Source organism: Oryctolagus cuniculus, chromosome 19 (genome assembly GCF_964237555.1).
Source record: "Oryctolagus cuniculus chromosome 19, mOryCun1.1, whole genome shotgun sequence".
Classification (NCBI taxonomy): domain Eukaryota; kingdom Metazoa; phylum Chordata; class Mammalia; order Lagomorpha; family Leporidae; genus Oryctolagus; species Oryctolagus cuniculus.
Window position 1 is genome coordinate 29,243,161 of NC_091450.1, and position 15,746 is coordinate 29,258,906.

The 15,746-nt window shown below is 46.0% G+C and overlaps 1 protein-coding gene and 1 pseudogene across 22 annotated transcripts in view; one reads left to right on the top strand and one right to left on the bottom strand.

Annotated features, from left to right (window-relative positions):
* The window catches only part of RBFOX1 (RNA binding fox-1 homolog 1), a 2,206,955-nt gene that overhangs the window by 868,651 nt on the left and 1,322,558 nt on the right, over positions 1-15,746 (bottom strand). The gene's annotated exons all lie outside the window — the stretch shown is intronic.
* LOC127491497 (U2 spliceosomal RNA) lies at positions 4,156-4,268 on the top strand (annotated as a pseudogene).

Genomic DNA, 15,746 nt, shown 5'->3' on the forward strand with positions numbered 1-15,746 from the left:
AATATATTGAGCAAAATATATTAAACATTGGGGACTATAGTAGATACATCTTGCCAGAAATGGGCAAGAAACAAATTAAACGATGGTTGACTGAATTCACAGAAGAAATGAAGAAAAAAGCAAAATCACTTAAGAAACACTGTCAGAATTATGAGGTATCCAGGAAAAATATGAAAATGAAAATTTAATATGGGCATTAAAGAAAAACAATAGAAAAACTAACAGAACAGTGGTGAGATTAAGAAAAAAAAAAGGAACTGCATCACAAAGCAGTGGTAGAAACACAAAACATGCAGAGAACATCCGATGGATGCAAAATTGGACTTGATGGGGAAGAATCACAAAAGGGCAGAATGGAATGATATCTGAATCTATCATCCTTTGGAACTCTCAAGAAATATATGGGGGTTGGCACTGTGGCTTACTGGATAAAGCTGCCACCTGTAGTGCCAGCATCCCATATGGACGCCAGTTTGAGTCCAGGCTGCTCCATTTCAGATCCAGCTCTCTGCTATGGCTTGGGGAAGCAGCAGAAGATGGCCCAAGTGCTTGGGTCCCTGCACCCTCATGGGAGACCTGGAAGAAGCTTCTGGCTCCTGGCTTCAGATTGGCCCAGCTGCAGCCCTTGTGGCCATCTGGGGAGTGAACCAGCAGATGGAAGACTTCCCTCACCAACCCCCTTCTCCCCTGCCTCTGCCTCTCTATAACTCTGCCTTTCAAATAAATAATAATTCTTTTTTTAAAAAAATAAATATATAAACTATTAAACAACATTTGAAATATTAAAGGAAATACAGAGCTCTTTAAAAGGATAATAAACACACTACATATTAAAGTCGAGGATCTAAGATCTTGGATTTAATGTAACCACCAGAAGAAAATTCATAGCATAAACATTTCCACTTAAAAAAAAAAAAGAGGGTAAATGTAGTAGATCCCCAACTCAAAAATTTAGAAAAACACGGAACTACCACACACATGAAAGGGAAGGCTTCACAAATATCAGATCACAGATTGACAAAAATCACGATATTTTATAAGAAAAAATAAGCTAAGCAACATTTCATGGATAAAAATAAGCATACATACTCAAAGTAAAAAATTAAAGGATTACCATTAAAACAAGATCTTAAAAAAATAGACTACTTCGTAGATCTCTTTGCAAACTAATGTGAAAGTCTAGATGAAATGGCTAATATGAAAACCTCCCACAGAAAAATGGGCCAAAGAATTGAACAGACAAGACACAAATAAAAATACATGAAATATCTCCCCAGCATATGGGAAGATGAGAAACTGAGTCAAGTGGTCCCCATGTGATAGGAACAAGGAGAGCAGAGCCTAGGAGCGTAATAACTTGCTGGAATCTGTACAACCAAGCCTGTAAGTGACGGAGACGGCACTGCCTGCCCGGCTCTCAGACACCACCTCGACTCCCTTCACCTTTCACTTACCCGCAGCATCCTTCTGTCTCTTTGTCTTAAAAAACACAGAGTTAAGCAATATCTAGGACCTCCTAACTTTGTAACATTCTGGGATGCATCTCAAAGCTGAACTTCACCAGCTTGTGCAAAGACATCTTGACGCTCCTGCCACAAAGACCACCCGCTGTTTACATCCTGGTGGGCCAAAGCATGACCACCACTGTGTGGGAAATGACAATGACATTCATCTCATCATGTCCTTTACATGCCTTGCAATCTTCAAACCTCAAGTTCTTTCTCAAGAACACACTACCAACTGTGGCCATGAAGGGAGTGATCACTAAAATATTTCTCTGCCACACTTGTGAAGCCATTCACTATCACTCTGAATAATGCTCCCTAGGCAGGCTAATGGATCTTTATTTCTATGCAGTGGGAGAATCATTTTCAGTCATCTGGAAGGAACTTTTCAGGGGACACACCACCCACCACCCCATCACAGAACAGCAGAAGACATAACGCGAAGAGCTACTCAGAGAGCAGGCTCAGGAACTCTGAATTTTTAGAGTAGAGACAGCTAGAGTCACAGCATCCCTCAAGCACGTAGCAATGGCATCTCAGAACATAATGGGCATGTCCTTAGGACATCATGCAGGCATCCTCATTAATTAGCTGAGGACCTTTGGAAACTATTCTGTACCCAGAGTACATTGAACACTTTCAGGGAGAGAACAACCACTGTTCTGGAATTAACTACATGGGAATTAGGAAATACTTTGCAGATTGCCAGAAACTTTGGAGAAGGACTATCCTACAGAATGTACTAACTCAGTAGACCTTGCTGGCTGACTTCTCCTAGCCAATGCTGATGGAAGATGATGAAGGGTTGGATATCAACATCTGAACCTCTCTCAGCAGTATATAATTATGCTTCGGTACATGTTCTAATACTAAAGAAAGATAAGTCTATCTCAATAGCCTTGGCTTACACTGTTGTATTATTGTTAGAGAATAAGTCTTACTTTAGATCAAGGGGATCAATACAAACAGGCCCTCACTGTCCATTTGCTGTTCATCCTAAAACCACCCACAGGTGCTGTGATCAGACACACACTCGACGTTCAGTCTCTTACCTTCTGATACAACACCTTCACAACCTGGGTCACCATGGTTGGAAATCAGCCTATGAAATGCCACAGGGTGGGCCACAGCCATATCCAGAAGTGTGACAGACACATAATTCATACACACTTTGCACTCTCTGGAACACAGTCACATAACCCCAGTTTAACCTGTGGGAGACTCAGACACAGACTACCTGTACACCAAGCAGAAACCTAAAACAGGCTTGGAAAACACAGGGCATTGTTCTGCTTTGGACTGAATATTTGTGCTATCTCTGCATAAAATTTCAAGCTGAAAGAACTTCTTCGCGCTGTTACTGAAGAACACCTGGAAACTGTAGTCCCAGCGGGGCCTCTTTTTCCCAAGATTCTATTGCCTATGATGGTCAAATCAGACAGGGCGCCGCAGTGGAGAACGCTGCTCCTTCCATCCAGCTCATTCCTGTTCCAGGGCACCACTGACGGCCTCGGAGTCACACACTGTTCATCAGCATTCCTCGGGGCAGGAATTCACTTCACCGTGGTGGGGTTCAGTTCTACCAAGGATGCTTTCCCTCCACATGTTCAGAATTCAAATCAACTGCTGTGCCTCTGCCTTCCTGACCTCAGTCCCAAAGCAGGCTATTTTATTTTAACTAGATGGGCAACCTGCGAAAATGAACACACCGTCATCCGGCTTTGCAGGAAGGTCCCAACAGTCGATATGCCCTTTCTGGAAAAGGAACTGCTGACTAGGCGATTCCCTTCCTTCTGACCTGAAATACGTGCTCCTCAAGTCAATTTTCCACCTTCGCAGCGAACGGTGACCGTGACCCTCACTGTGGCTGCACGGCCACTTGCACTGGGTACTTGTCCTACGTGCCTCATCTCCGAGGGTTTAGGGGAGAGGTGGATGAGGGTACTTGTGCTAAGTGCCTCACCTCTGAGGGTTTAGGGGAGAGGTGGATGAGGGTACTTGTGTTAAATGCCTCATCTCCGAGGGTTTAGGGGAGAGGTGGATGAGGGTACTTGTGTTAAGTGCCGCATCTCCGAGGGTTTAGGGGAGAGGTGGATGAGGGTACTTGTGTTAAGTGCCGCATCTCCGAGGGTTTAGGGGAGAGGTGGATGAGGGTACTTGTGTTAAGTGCCTCATCTCCGAGGGTTTAGGGGAGAGGTGGATGAGGGTACTTGTGTTAAGTGCCGCATCTCCGAGGGTTTAGGGGAGAGGTGGATGAGGGTACTTGTGTTAAGTGCCTCATCTCCGAGGGTTTAGGGGAGAGGTGGATGAGGGTACTTGTGTTAAGTGCCTCATCTCCGAGGGTTTAGGGGAGAGGTGGATGAGGGTACTTGTGTTAAGTGCCTCATCTCCGAGGGTTTAGGGGAGAGGTGGATGAGGGTACTTGTGTTAAGTGCCTCACCTCTGAGGGTTTAGGGGAGAGGTGGATGAGGGTACTTGTGTTAAGTGCCTCACCTCTGAGGGTTTAGGGGAGAGGTGGATGAGGGTACTTGTGTTAAATGCCTCATCCCTGAGGGTTTAGGGGAGAGGTGAATGAGGGTACTTGTGTTAAGTGCCTCATCCCTGAGGGTTTAGGGGAGAGGTGGATGAGGGTACTTGTGTTAAGTGCCTCATCGCTTCTCGGCCTTTTGGCTAAGATCAAGTGTAGTATCTGTTAAGTGCCTCACCTCTGAGGGTTTAGGGGAGAGGTGAATGAGGGTACTTGTGTTAAGTGTCTCACCTCCGAGGGTTTAGGGGAGAGGTGAATGAGGGTACTTGTGTTAAATGCCTCATCTCCGAGGGTTTAGGGGAGAGGTTGATGAGGGTACTTGTGTTAAGTGTCTCACCTCCGAGGGTTTAGGGGAGAGGTGAATGAGGGTACTTGTGTTAAGTGCCTCATCTCTGAGGGTTTAGGAGAGGTGGATGAGGGTACTTGTGTTAAGTGCCTCGTCTCTGAGGGTTTAGGAGAGAGGTAAATGAGGGTGTTTGGGGAAACAGCCCTCCGCGGACTCCTTTGACTGTGAAGTGAGCAGCAAGCACCCCTCTACCCATGCTTCTGTAAGGTGGGGGTGCCACACATCTCATTTATCTTTTTCGGAGAGGGTTCCTTCTCCTTCTGAGATCTGAGCTCTGATACGCTCAAGGCAACAGTCTTTCAAGGGCTCCAGTGCTTTTTTAAAATTCTGCTTTGCACCTGCAAACATGTTTCTTCCCGGTGCTGCAGTCCTGGCCCTTCTAGCACTGAGTTCAAGGTAGGAGGAGTGTGGAGCTGCTGGAACCAAGGGGATTCCCATCACCATGAGGGTCAAGTGCGTGGGCCTCTGTAATACGGGAGGACCACAGCTCTCGGCTTGGGAAACTCTGACATGACACATCCTACAGAGGGGTGCCCTTCCGTCCCCACTATGAGAGGAGTCCACAGGGCTAGAGGATCTGCACTCCACTCAAAACAACACAAGTTTCTGGTTTGTCTGTTTTATGCCAAAGTGGCTAGGACCACTCCTGGTCCTGCATACGTTTCTGTCCCAGGTGGGTCCTCCTCAGGGGCAGAGGCGGGACCCTGGCACTGTCATGCTTTCTTCCAGCTCTTTCCCTAAACCACGTGAGACACTTAGAGAAAGCCACACAATGCAACTGGACGTGCTGTGCTCGCCGTGTGTATGCCCAGGTCTGAGCTGAGGGGGCATTGAGATGCAGCCCCTGGGAAGGTGGCCAGAGATGAAGGAGCAGCTGGGAGGCCACATGCATGCACCCAGGCACTTCTGAGAGGGCTAAGCAGATTCTAGAGGGGCATCGCCACCTTCACAGCCTACTGGACTTTGGGTCAAGTCGCAGCAGTGTCACTCACGAGCCCTGAAGCACTCGTGAACAACTGCTGCTATGGTGTTGTGTCCTGCACACACTTCTGCGTCCTCCTGGGAAGATGGTAACCGCAGTAGGAGGGCACTGTGAATCCCTAAGATCCAAGAGCTCCCATGGAGCATGGCACACAAGGAGCACCTGACCCGCCCTTCTGACGCTTACTTGAAAACAAATGAAACACAAAACAAGCATCGAAAAACCTGTCCTTTAGGATGGGAGGTGATTTCAGGGTGAGAGGGGTGCTGGGGAGCAGCTGGGGTGGGGGCAGAACGGGCAGGTGCCGCCCAGACCCACGCGGACTTCCCTGAAGGTCCTCTGGTCTAGATTCCTGCTAAGGAGCAAGTACACTTTTGCACAGCTGGGAAGCACCGGCCTCTGCCTGTCCATTCCCTCCAAGCACTGCACCCAGGACAGCGGGGGCAACGCCCTGATCCACAGACACAGCTGGAGACACGAGGCACAGTGCAAGCACTGTCCCTGGCACTGTGGATCCTTGTCCTTGTCAACTCACATGAGTGGGGACGGTGGCAGAGGGATTTCCCCCATTGTCTCCAAGAACAGAGCAGATCTAGATCTCTCTGGGGAGCAGAGGGTGCGACCGTACTTCATCACAAATACTCTGGTGGAAACTGCAGCCGCCTTCCAACACCACATCTTGCACTTCTCAAGAGCAAAACATTTTACACAGAATGCCCGTATCTACTCCCATCAGAAATGAAAAAAAAAAAAAGTGTCATTCTTAACCATTTGTGTGGTATATCCCTATACTTTTACTGATCTGCGATTATTTTTAAAATGTACTGTATATGACTGAAACTGACAACTTTTCATTTGATTATTGTGTATAGCCTTGGCCTGTATTCCTGTGCGACAAGGGTCTTTTTAGTATTTACATGCTGAACTCTACTCAGCGAAGCATGGAGCCTTTGACTGTAATGTAAATTAAAAATATGTTCTCTCAAAAATTAAAAAAAAGGAAAAAAGAAAGATATGGAAGGAAGGGGGATGGAAGTATCATGTTAGAATTGATGCTATCAGGGCAAGCGCCGTGGCTCACTAGGTTAATCCTCCATCTGTGGCGCCAGCATCCCATATGGGTGCCGGTTCTAGTCCCAGTTGCCCCTCTTCCAGTCCAGCTCTCTGCTGTGGCCTGAGAGGGCAGTGGAGGATGGCCCAAGTGCTTGGGTCCTACACCCACATGGGAGACCAGGAGGAAGCACCTGGCTCCTGGCTTTGGATCTGTGCAGTCCCGGCCGTAGTGGCCATTTGGGGGGTGAACCAACAGAAGGAAGACCATTCTCTTTGTCTGTCTATAACTCTACCTGCCAAATTAAAAAAAAAAAAGAAGAAGAAGAATTGATGCTATGAACTAATCTATTATCTTTATATTAAATAAATTTAAAAGCATTCTTCTAATAGTCAAAGCCATACTGATAATCAAGTCTGTTAACAAATTCTGAAAATCTGTTGTAGAAATAAAAACAAATTTACTAAAATGGAAAAAAAACCCACAAAACAAAAAAACCTCAATATCAATGAAAAAAAAAAAATGACAACCAAGAAGAGAGAAAGAGAGAGAGGAACAAAGGGCAGGCCTTTAGTGTGGTTAATGTGGCTCAAGGAAACCTAGGCCTCTAGGCATGCCACAGACATTGTCTGGCTATGAACTTAAGTGTGCCACCTTTAAAAACAAATAAGCTGCCGGCGCCTAGGCTCAATAGGCTAATCCTCCGCCTTGCGGCACCGGCACAGCAGGTTCTAGTCCCAGTTGGGGCGCCAGATTCTGTCCCAGTTGTCCCTCTTCCAGGCCAGCTCTCTGCTGTGGCCAGGGAGTGCAGTGGAGGATGGCCCAAGTGCTTGGGCCCTGCATCCCATGGGAGACCAGGATAAGTACCTGGCTCCTGCCTTTGGATCAGCGCAGTGCGCGGGCCGCAGTGGCCATTGTGGGGTGAACCAACGGAAAAGGAAGACCTTTCTCTCTGTCTCTCTCTCACTATCCACTCTGCCTGTCAAAAAAAAAAAAAAAAAAAAAAAAAAAAAACAAAGAAGCTACCTGGGAAAAGTGAACACCGATCAGACGATCAGCACTCTAGAGAATCAATCTTAATGCTGTAGGTTAGGGTGTGATCATTTTTAAAGATGCAGAGCAACCATTGCTGGGTGAAACACTGAGGTCTGGCCTTGCCTTCAAAATAATCCAGAATCATGTAGGAAATAAGTGACGTATCAACAAAAAGAGATTAATCAAGTGGTGACAACAGCTCAATCTGAGGACAGGTACCTCCGATTTGTAAATATTTGGTATTTTCCATAATAAAATACTGAAAAAAAAAACATTCTAGAGAAGAAATATTATGATTAGAGAGAGAATCGCTGTAATCAGTTCTTCATGCGATCTCTGGAATTCACTTCTCACGGAGCCCTCAGTGGGTACCTGCAGTGGGAATCCACAACCTGTTTTCCCAACACTGCATCCCATTTCCCATCTATTTGCTATTCCACTTATGTTGAAATGACAAGATTTATCCCACACGTTACGAGTTCACACGTGGAGTCTAAATGTATATTTATATGAGTTTTAAGCTGATATCTATTCTGCTGCTCACTCTCACATATTACCACCTGCACTGAAATTGGAATTCCAGAAAGCTCAGAGGAAGCCATTCCGGTGTGCGTGGAGGCTCCGGGCAGCACCGACCCCTCCAAGGAATACTCTCAGTGCAAAACGTGAAAATGAAGCTGGCAGGCTCCGCTCCAAAGTGCAAAACACAAACCTCCCCTTGTGTTTTCTCATCATGCGCAACTTCCTGCTTAAAAATTTATCAAACTCGCCAGTTCGGAATATCAAGCTCTAGGAGAATGCATGAGATTAGAACAGCGAGGCGTTCAGATTTAAGAAAACACCAGGCCAAGAGTTCCATGAAACTGAGGGCTGTGTGAAATTTCTTCATTCTCTTCTTTGCCTCCCCCTCCCAACCTGAGAGGAATTGCAAACAGGTCTGTGAGGTCTACAGCTTCTCACGGAAAATGAATTACAAAATAGAGTATAGATGCCTTCCTAATAAAACCATTAAAACGTTAAGTTGGGTTTATATGCAGCTGAAAGTGATACCAAGGGCTTATTGTTATTGTTACTATTTGTCTGCCTCTCTTTCCTCCCTCAACTCAGTTTCCTTTCTCAGCAACACAAAAACAGAATTAACTTGAACATCATCCACCGCATACAGGAGTAAAACAGCTCATTAAAATGCTCAGTTACAAACTATTAATATTTTTTAATGCAATCATATGGTGCAGTTCATTAAAATCTCTCTTCCTCTTGGAAACTTCAGTCTTAGGTCCATTGTAATTTCCCCGTGGGTCAGACTGCAGCAAAGGAACCAGCAGATACCCCAGAGGAAGGTTTACTCTGAGTCTGTCAGTTCACTCGGTGCAGGACGCAACATCCTAAAGCAGACTCCCCGCTCTGAGATAAACTTTCACATTAGCATGCTATCACATAGAGAAACATATTCATTTTTTTACCTTAATTACAAACGCACCCCAATCATAGAAAAAAGCTTCAACCTTTGAGATCATTAGGGAACAATATACATAGACAGGTGCAGGCACATGGTTTCTATTAAAAATTAATATTTGCCAAAATTAAAATATACCATATGTCATGTTCCTTTCACAACGCTAAAAAGAAAAAATAAAACGTAAGCCATTTCTGGTCTCAGGCGGTCACCTGTTACAGTATCTGATTTAATCTCTCATCTGATTGCTTCTATGCAGAAAGGTTTAAAAGCACCTCCTATGAATTCACTCATGGGGAGGCAGTGAGTCCCTGACAGCAGGTGGAGCTTTATAACATCATCACCTTTGAAATAACTCAAGTCTGTAGTGAGGGCACCTTGATTTGCCAGGGATAAAGGGAACTGTGCCCACCTTGGGAGGGTGCTGCATCCCCATACCACCCTGAATGGAACGTGGTCAAGCTCTGTAATTTCTCTTTTTCTTAAAAAAAAAAAGATTTTATTTATTTGAAAGACAGAGTTAGAGAGAGAGGTACAGACAGAGAGACAGGTCTTCCATCTGTTGGTTCAGTCCCCAGATGACCGCAATGGCTGGAGCTACACTGATCCAAAGTCAGGAGCCAGGAGCTTCTTCTGGGTATCCCACACAGATGCAGGGGCCCATAGACTTGGGCCATCTTCTACTGCTATCTCAGGCCATAGCAGAGAGCTAGATCGGAAGAAGAGCAGCCAGGACTGGAACCGGTGCCCATATGGGATGCTGGCGCTTCAGGCCAGGGCTTTATCCCGCTGCACCACAGCACCGGCCCCAAGCTCGGTAATTTCAGCACGTGTTCGGATTCCACGATTCCATGCATCCTGCGACTGCATTCTGTTCCTGCTCTTTAGGGTACTTTCCTATACTTCCTGTTTTCCTCCTTTCTCTTGTATTTCCTTAGGACTTAACACACACACACACACACACACACACACCCTCCAGGAAAGTAAAATGTTGGTACTTCTGAAAAAAACCTACAAAAGAAATCTCTGGCTGTGATCAGACTTGGAATGGATAAGCCTGGGAACAATCCCTGGGTGACCATTTTTCTCCCTCTCTTGGGAGATGTGGAGAAAGGCATTCACTGCCATGTACCAGCCAGAAGAAGATTCTGGAAGCTTTGCAATGGGCTTTCAACAATAAACTCCTACAACATCGAGTTTCGATTCTGGAGACTGACTGTGGCTCATACATTGGGTGATACACCTTGCTCCTCTCCTTCGCCCTGGCTGTGGATCATAGCTTTGAAAAGGGATGGAATGATTATCTGGGGCACTAACTCAATACAATTCGAGGGCTGTGTGACAACGGCTCCAAATTCACTTCATCTGTAATGCCCGGGACAAAGAAAAGGAGGGAGCTGCCTGGATTACAGGGATATTGGTTACAACCCTTCATCTTTTGCTTTTCATTGTAATTCGAGGAGATGTCTTGACATAATTGGCTCCATGATATAATTAGTTCGTCAGATTTATCTGATTAGCTTTTAATCCCATCATTTTTCTTTTTCTTTTTGGAATTAGGTAAGATAAAACCTCAAAATCCCCTTTATACCTTTCTAATCCCAACCTGAGAGGGAACAGTTTGCTGTGTATTTTTGTAGACTTTTTGTCTACGGTTTTAATTACTTTCTACAGATACAAAGATGCATAATAAAGATACACATTCATACTGTTTTTTAAAGATGAGAAGATAGTAAACAGTTATTTCTCCAACTGGTATCCACTAACAGGGCTATTTAAATGTATACTAACATTTTAGAAGATTAAACATTCAGCTCCCCAGCTGTGCATACCACATTCAAATGCTCAACAGGTACAGGTAGCTCCTATGTCATTTCCGTGGAGAGCACGTATGTTCTCATCACCACAGAGAGTCCAACTCAACAGCAGCTGACTATGAGTGTGAGGAGCCCCAGTTTCACGACGGCTCAACTCATAGATTCTTGACTTCACAATGCTGCAAAGTCACTACACTGGAATTTGAATGTGGACATATTCTCAGGCTAGCTAAATGAAGCGTGACACTCTCTCAGGGCTGGACAGCACAGGTGCCGCAAACCCTAATCAGGCTGGGGGTCACGCATGGAACCACTCATGTTCTCTAGTGTATGGTGTGCTGAGCTACGATGTAGGTCATGTGTACTCACCACATTTTGGATTTAAAGTATCCCAACCTATGAAGGGTTTACCAGGTTGTAAATCCCATTATAAATCTAGAAACTCCTCCTATCAATAAAATTGAGAGTCTTCTTTATCTCCTGAAACAGAATTCTGAGGACAATCCTAGATTGACAGGAAAAGTAAAGCAAAGGCCATGAGAGGCCCTGTGCAGTAGTGGAGAGGAAAGGCAAGTGGATTTATGCATGGCCTCTGGGTCAGACACCTGTTACCTGGAGGCCTTGCCACGTGGACCATGATCTCTACCCTGGAATGCCATAGCTAAATTTGCTATGCCTGGGTTGGCACAACCAAGTCTGAATGTCCACCACTAACTTCCGTGTTTTGCTATCTTCCCAGAAGACCATTCTAGCCAGAGAGGGATGCAGTGGGTATAATCAAAATAATTCACTCAACAGCATCTTGTCAAATTTAGGGGGAAGAAAAGAATAATAAGGGACACACCCAACCAGAGAGACTGCAGAATCTTTTAGCTGGCTCATCAGGCTATTCTATGTTCTGATACCTTGATTTTTTTTTTTTTTTTTAACAAATGGACAATTTTTGGTGATATAAGGCTGGTGAATTAAGAAGAAATAAAAAATTAAATGAGTTATTTCTGGGTGCTAAAAATACAGTGTGATCACCTGGTCTCTGAGGAGCTAATTACAGGCACAGCTTGATCCTGAAAGATCACAGGATTCCAGACACATGGATACGCATACATGCACATACATTCACATGCTCATACACACACATATACTCACAACCTTTCCAGTCTGTGCACACCTCCAAAGCATCAGAGGCCTGCATTGCCACATAAATAAATCATGGGGATAGCTCAATGTCTGAGCACAATCGATCGTTCCTCCATACTAGGGTCAGGCACTGTATATCCACAGCCTGGCCTGACCCACACTCGTATATAAAATATGATATTAAAGGAAGCTTCCCACCAGCTCGCTTCTACTTGGGAGGATTGCAGCCCATCAATCATTCATTCCTCCGTGCCCACACCAGCACCACCCACAGGCTATACACTTCGGGAAGTGAAGATCTTTCAAAGGAAGCCCCTGTTACAGAAACCATGCAGTTCCCAACTATTTCTCAGAATGTGTTTGGCAGGAATTTACTGGAATAGTAAGGATAGTTACAGGGACTTTTTAGTTTCACTTAATTTGCTGATTCCAAGCAGACACTGTACGCATTGCTCAGATGGAGGGCTAAGTTCTCTTGGCACCTCTGGAGAACACCGCTGGTCTAGGGACAAGGGAAGAGAACACAGGAGTGAGGGGTCTTCGGCTATGTCAGGATTTCCCGACTGTGGCACAACAGACATTTTTGCTGGGCAATGCTTGACTACGGGAGTCTGCCATGTGCACTACAGGATGTTTGGTGGCAACCTGGACCTCAGTGCACTGGGTGCCAGATCAGTTGTGACCATCAGAAATATCTTCTAGGACACACACTGAGCCTAGTGGTTCAGATACCAGTAAGACACCTGCATCCCACATGGGAGAATTTGGGTTTGCTTCTGGGCTCCAATTCCTGATTCCACCTCCCTGCTACTGCAGACCCTGGGAGGTACCAAGGATGGCTAAAGTGATTGCAGCTGTGTCACCCACGTGGGAGACCCAGCTTGAGTTCATGGGGCCCAGTGTCAACCAGTACAGCTCCAGCTGTTGCAGATATCTGGGGAATAAACCAGCAGAGGGAACCCCCCCCCTTATGTGTATGTGTGCATGTGTGTGTGTGTGTGGTGTGTCTACATCTCAAACACTCAATTTAAATAATGTCTTTATTTCTTGGGGTGTGGGGGATTGCTGTGGTTGATAACTGTCAACCTGCACACCAGACTCCTGAGCTACAGACAAGGTCTATAAGCTGAGAAGCCGCCACGTCACACTGAAGCACAGGTGCGTGTGTTTTCTGTGGCGGCTTCAGCGAAGTGGTGCAGAGTAGCTTGATCAACAGCAACTCATCTTCTCACCATCCTGCAGGCTGCAAACCAAAGACTAAGGTCGGAGAAGGGTTGGTTTCAGATGAGACCGCTCTGCGTGGCTTGTACATGATGCCTTCCCAAAGCCTTCAGTTGGTCTTACCTCTGTGTCCTGTTTTCTACTTCTTGGAAGGCTAACAGTCATACTTGGACCAGGACTCGCCCCAACGACCTCCCTGAACTCCAAATCTTTTTTTTTAGATTTATTTATTTATTCGAAAGGCAGAATTATAGAGAGGGAGAGAGGAGAGGGAGAGAGAATGAAAGAAAAGGAGAGAGATCTTCCAAATGCTCGTTGACTCCCCAAATGGCCTCAGTGGCTGGGGGTTAGACAGACCAAAGCTAGGAGCCAGAAGCTTCTTCCAGGTCTTCCACGTGGGTTGTAGGGACCCAAACACTTGGGCCCTCTTCCATTGCCTTCCAAGGCCATTAGCAGGGAGCGGGATCAGAAGTGGAAGCAGCCGGGACACAAATCAGTGCCCATATGGGATGGCAGCATTGCGAGTGGCAGCTTTACCCACTGTGCCACAGCACCAAGCCCTCAACTCTAAGTCTTTAACCCCACCTCTGACATAGTTGAATTCTGAGCTACTGGAGTGATGACTTGCAGGTACAAATGTGGAGGGAGATGGGACACAGTCCAGCCCATCAAAGACCTAATTCCAAGACCCACTGGCATGCTTTTTCTGCCAAAGACTTCTGCCCTTTTACTTAGAATTGTCCCTTCCCATTGCTTCTTCTTCCCTCCTTGTTTCAGAAAAGGCAACTTTGGTGAGGGAGACAAGGAGGATGCATGGAGCACAGGCATCTTGGGCCCTCTCTCCTTTCACACACCTGCGTTTCCCTCCCAAGCAGACAGGGAACCATGTGGCTCCTTCTCCTCCAAGGGAGACCCTGCGGCCTCTGAGTAGAGACTGATTTCCTTCCACATTTAAAAATCATTCAACAGAACACTGTTCAGTGGTGCAATCCCCTAGGCTGACAAACTTTCTCTGAAAAGGGCTTGGCAACACTCTAGGCTTGCAGGGCCATCCTACTTCTCAGCTCTGCTCTTTAGCACACCAGACATGGACATCTCATAAATAAATAGAGCAGCTGCGTCCCTACAAAACTGTACTGCACAAGTAGGCAGGTGGGTGGGATACAGCCGAAGGACCACAGTATACCCACTTATGTCCTGGGATATTAAGTACATTATTTGATTTCTACAATTTCAAGGCCTCCTAGACTTGGTCAAGTTGAAGACAAAGAAGGAACATGTGAAATTTTAAATTTTTTAAAAAATTTATTTGACAGGTACAGTTATAGACAGTGAGAGAGAGAGACAGAGAAAAAGGTCTTCCCTCCGTTGGTTCACTCCCCAAATGGCCGCTACAGACGGCGCTGTGCCGATCCAAAGCCAGGAGCCAGGTGCTTCCTCCTGGCCTCCCATGTGGGTGCAGGGGCCCAAGCACTCAGGCCATCCTCTACTGCACTCCCGGGCCACAGCAGAGAGCTGGACTGGAAGAGGAGCAACCAGGACTAGAACCCGGCGCCCACATGGGATGCCGGTGCCACAGGCTGAGGATTAACCAAGTGAGCCATGGCGCCGGCCCCTATGTGGAAATTTAACAACCATATTTCTAGAAGAAAGCCCAAGAGTGTCCCTCACTTTCTTACTCATAGCTTCTACAGGATATATACAGGACTATTCACAGTAACGAGTGTTTTAAACTATACCTCTACTCCTGCTTTTTTCCAGCTCTAATTTCCGATTTCTTTCTTCTTTAAAAGTCCCATCAAACTTCTCAGGAATAAAGTCATTCTTTTAAAAATACTGCTCTAATTAAGGACCCACTCCCAGCAGCTGTGAGACAGATAAGGGCAGTTCATGAAACCCCCTCCAACTAACAGACAGGTGAGAACCAGTCACTGAAAAGAAATCGTGTGCAAATTGGAGAAGGGTGCCCTCAGACTGCTTCATAGCATCATCTGGGAACAGTCACTGTTCTATGTGCTGAGCTTAGAATCATCCCTTTGTCATCAGCCAAGATCAGGCCGTGTAAACCTGTCCTATCGCAGTAGACAACACTCACAGGTGGAGATGACATGAGAGCCCACTGTCTTCGACTGGGGATGCCATCTCGCGTTGCTTACAGGCAAGGATGCTGTCTCTGCACTGGCACCAACAGGCAAACACAGGAAACAGCCCTGTGCTCATTAATGAGGGAGGGGAGGAGACTGAACCGCTCAAAGACGCACAGACACAGTGTGGAATGCTGGGCTGTTGGTAAACAGAAGGCCGCAGATGGGTTTGTCCAACATGGGGGAGATTCAAGACATACTGTTATACACGAAAAAGAGAACAATTACATGCACATGCACGTGTAGATGTATACATCTATCCATATGCATATATGTGCGTACATACAAATATACAGCAAGGTCATATTTTAAAAATGTATGTCTATTTGAAAGGCAGAGCATCACAGACTGAGAGAGAGAGAGAGACAGAGAGAGAGAGAGTTTGAGCGCAAGAGAAGATGAGCATTTTGATCCACTGGTTTACTCTCCAAAACACTGCCTTAACCGGGGCTACTTCAGGCCAAAGCCAAGAGCCAGGAACTCCATTGGGGTTTCCCAAGTGGGTATCAGGGGCCATCATCGGTT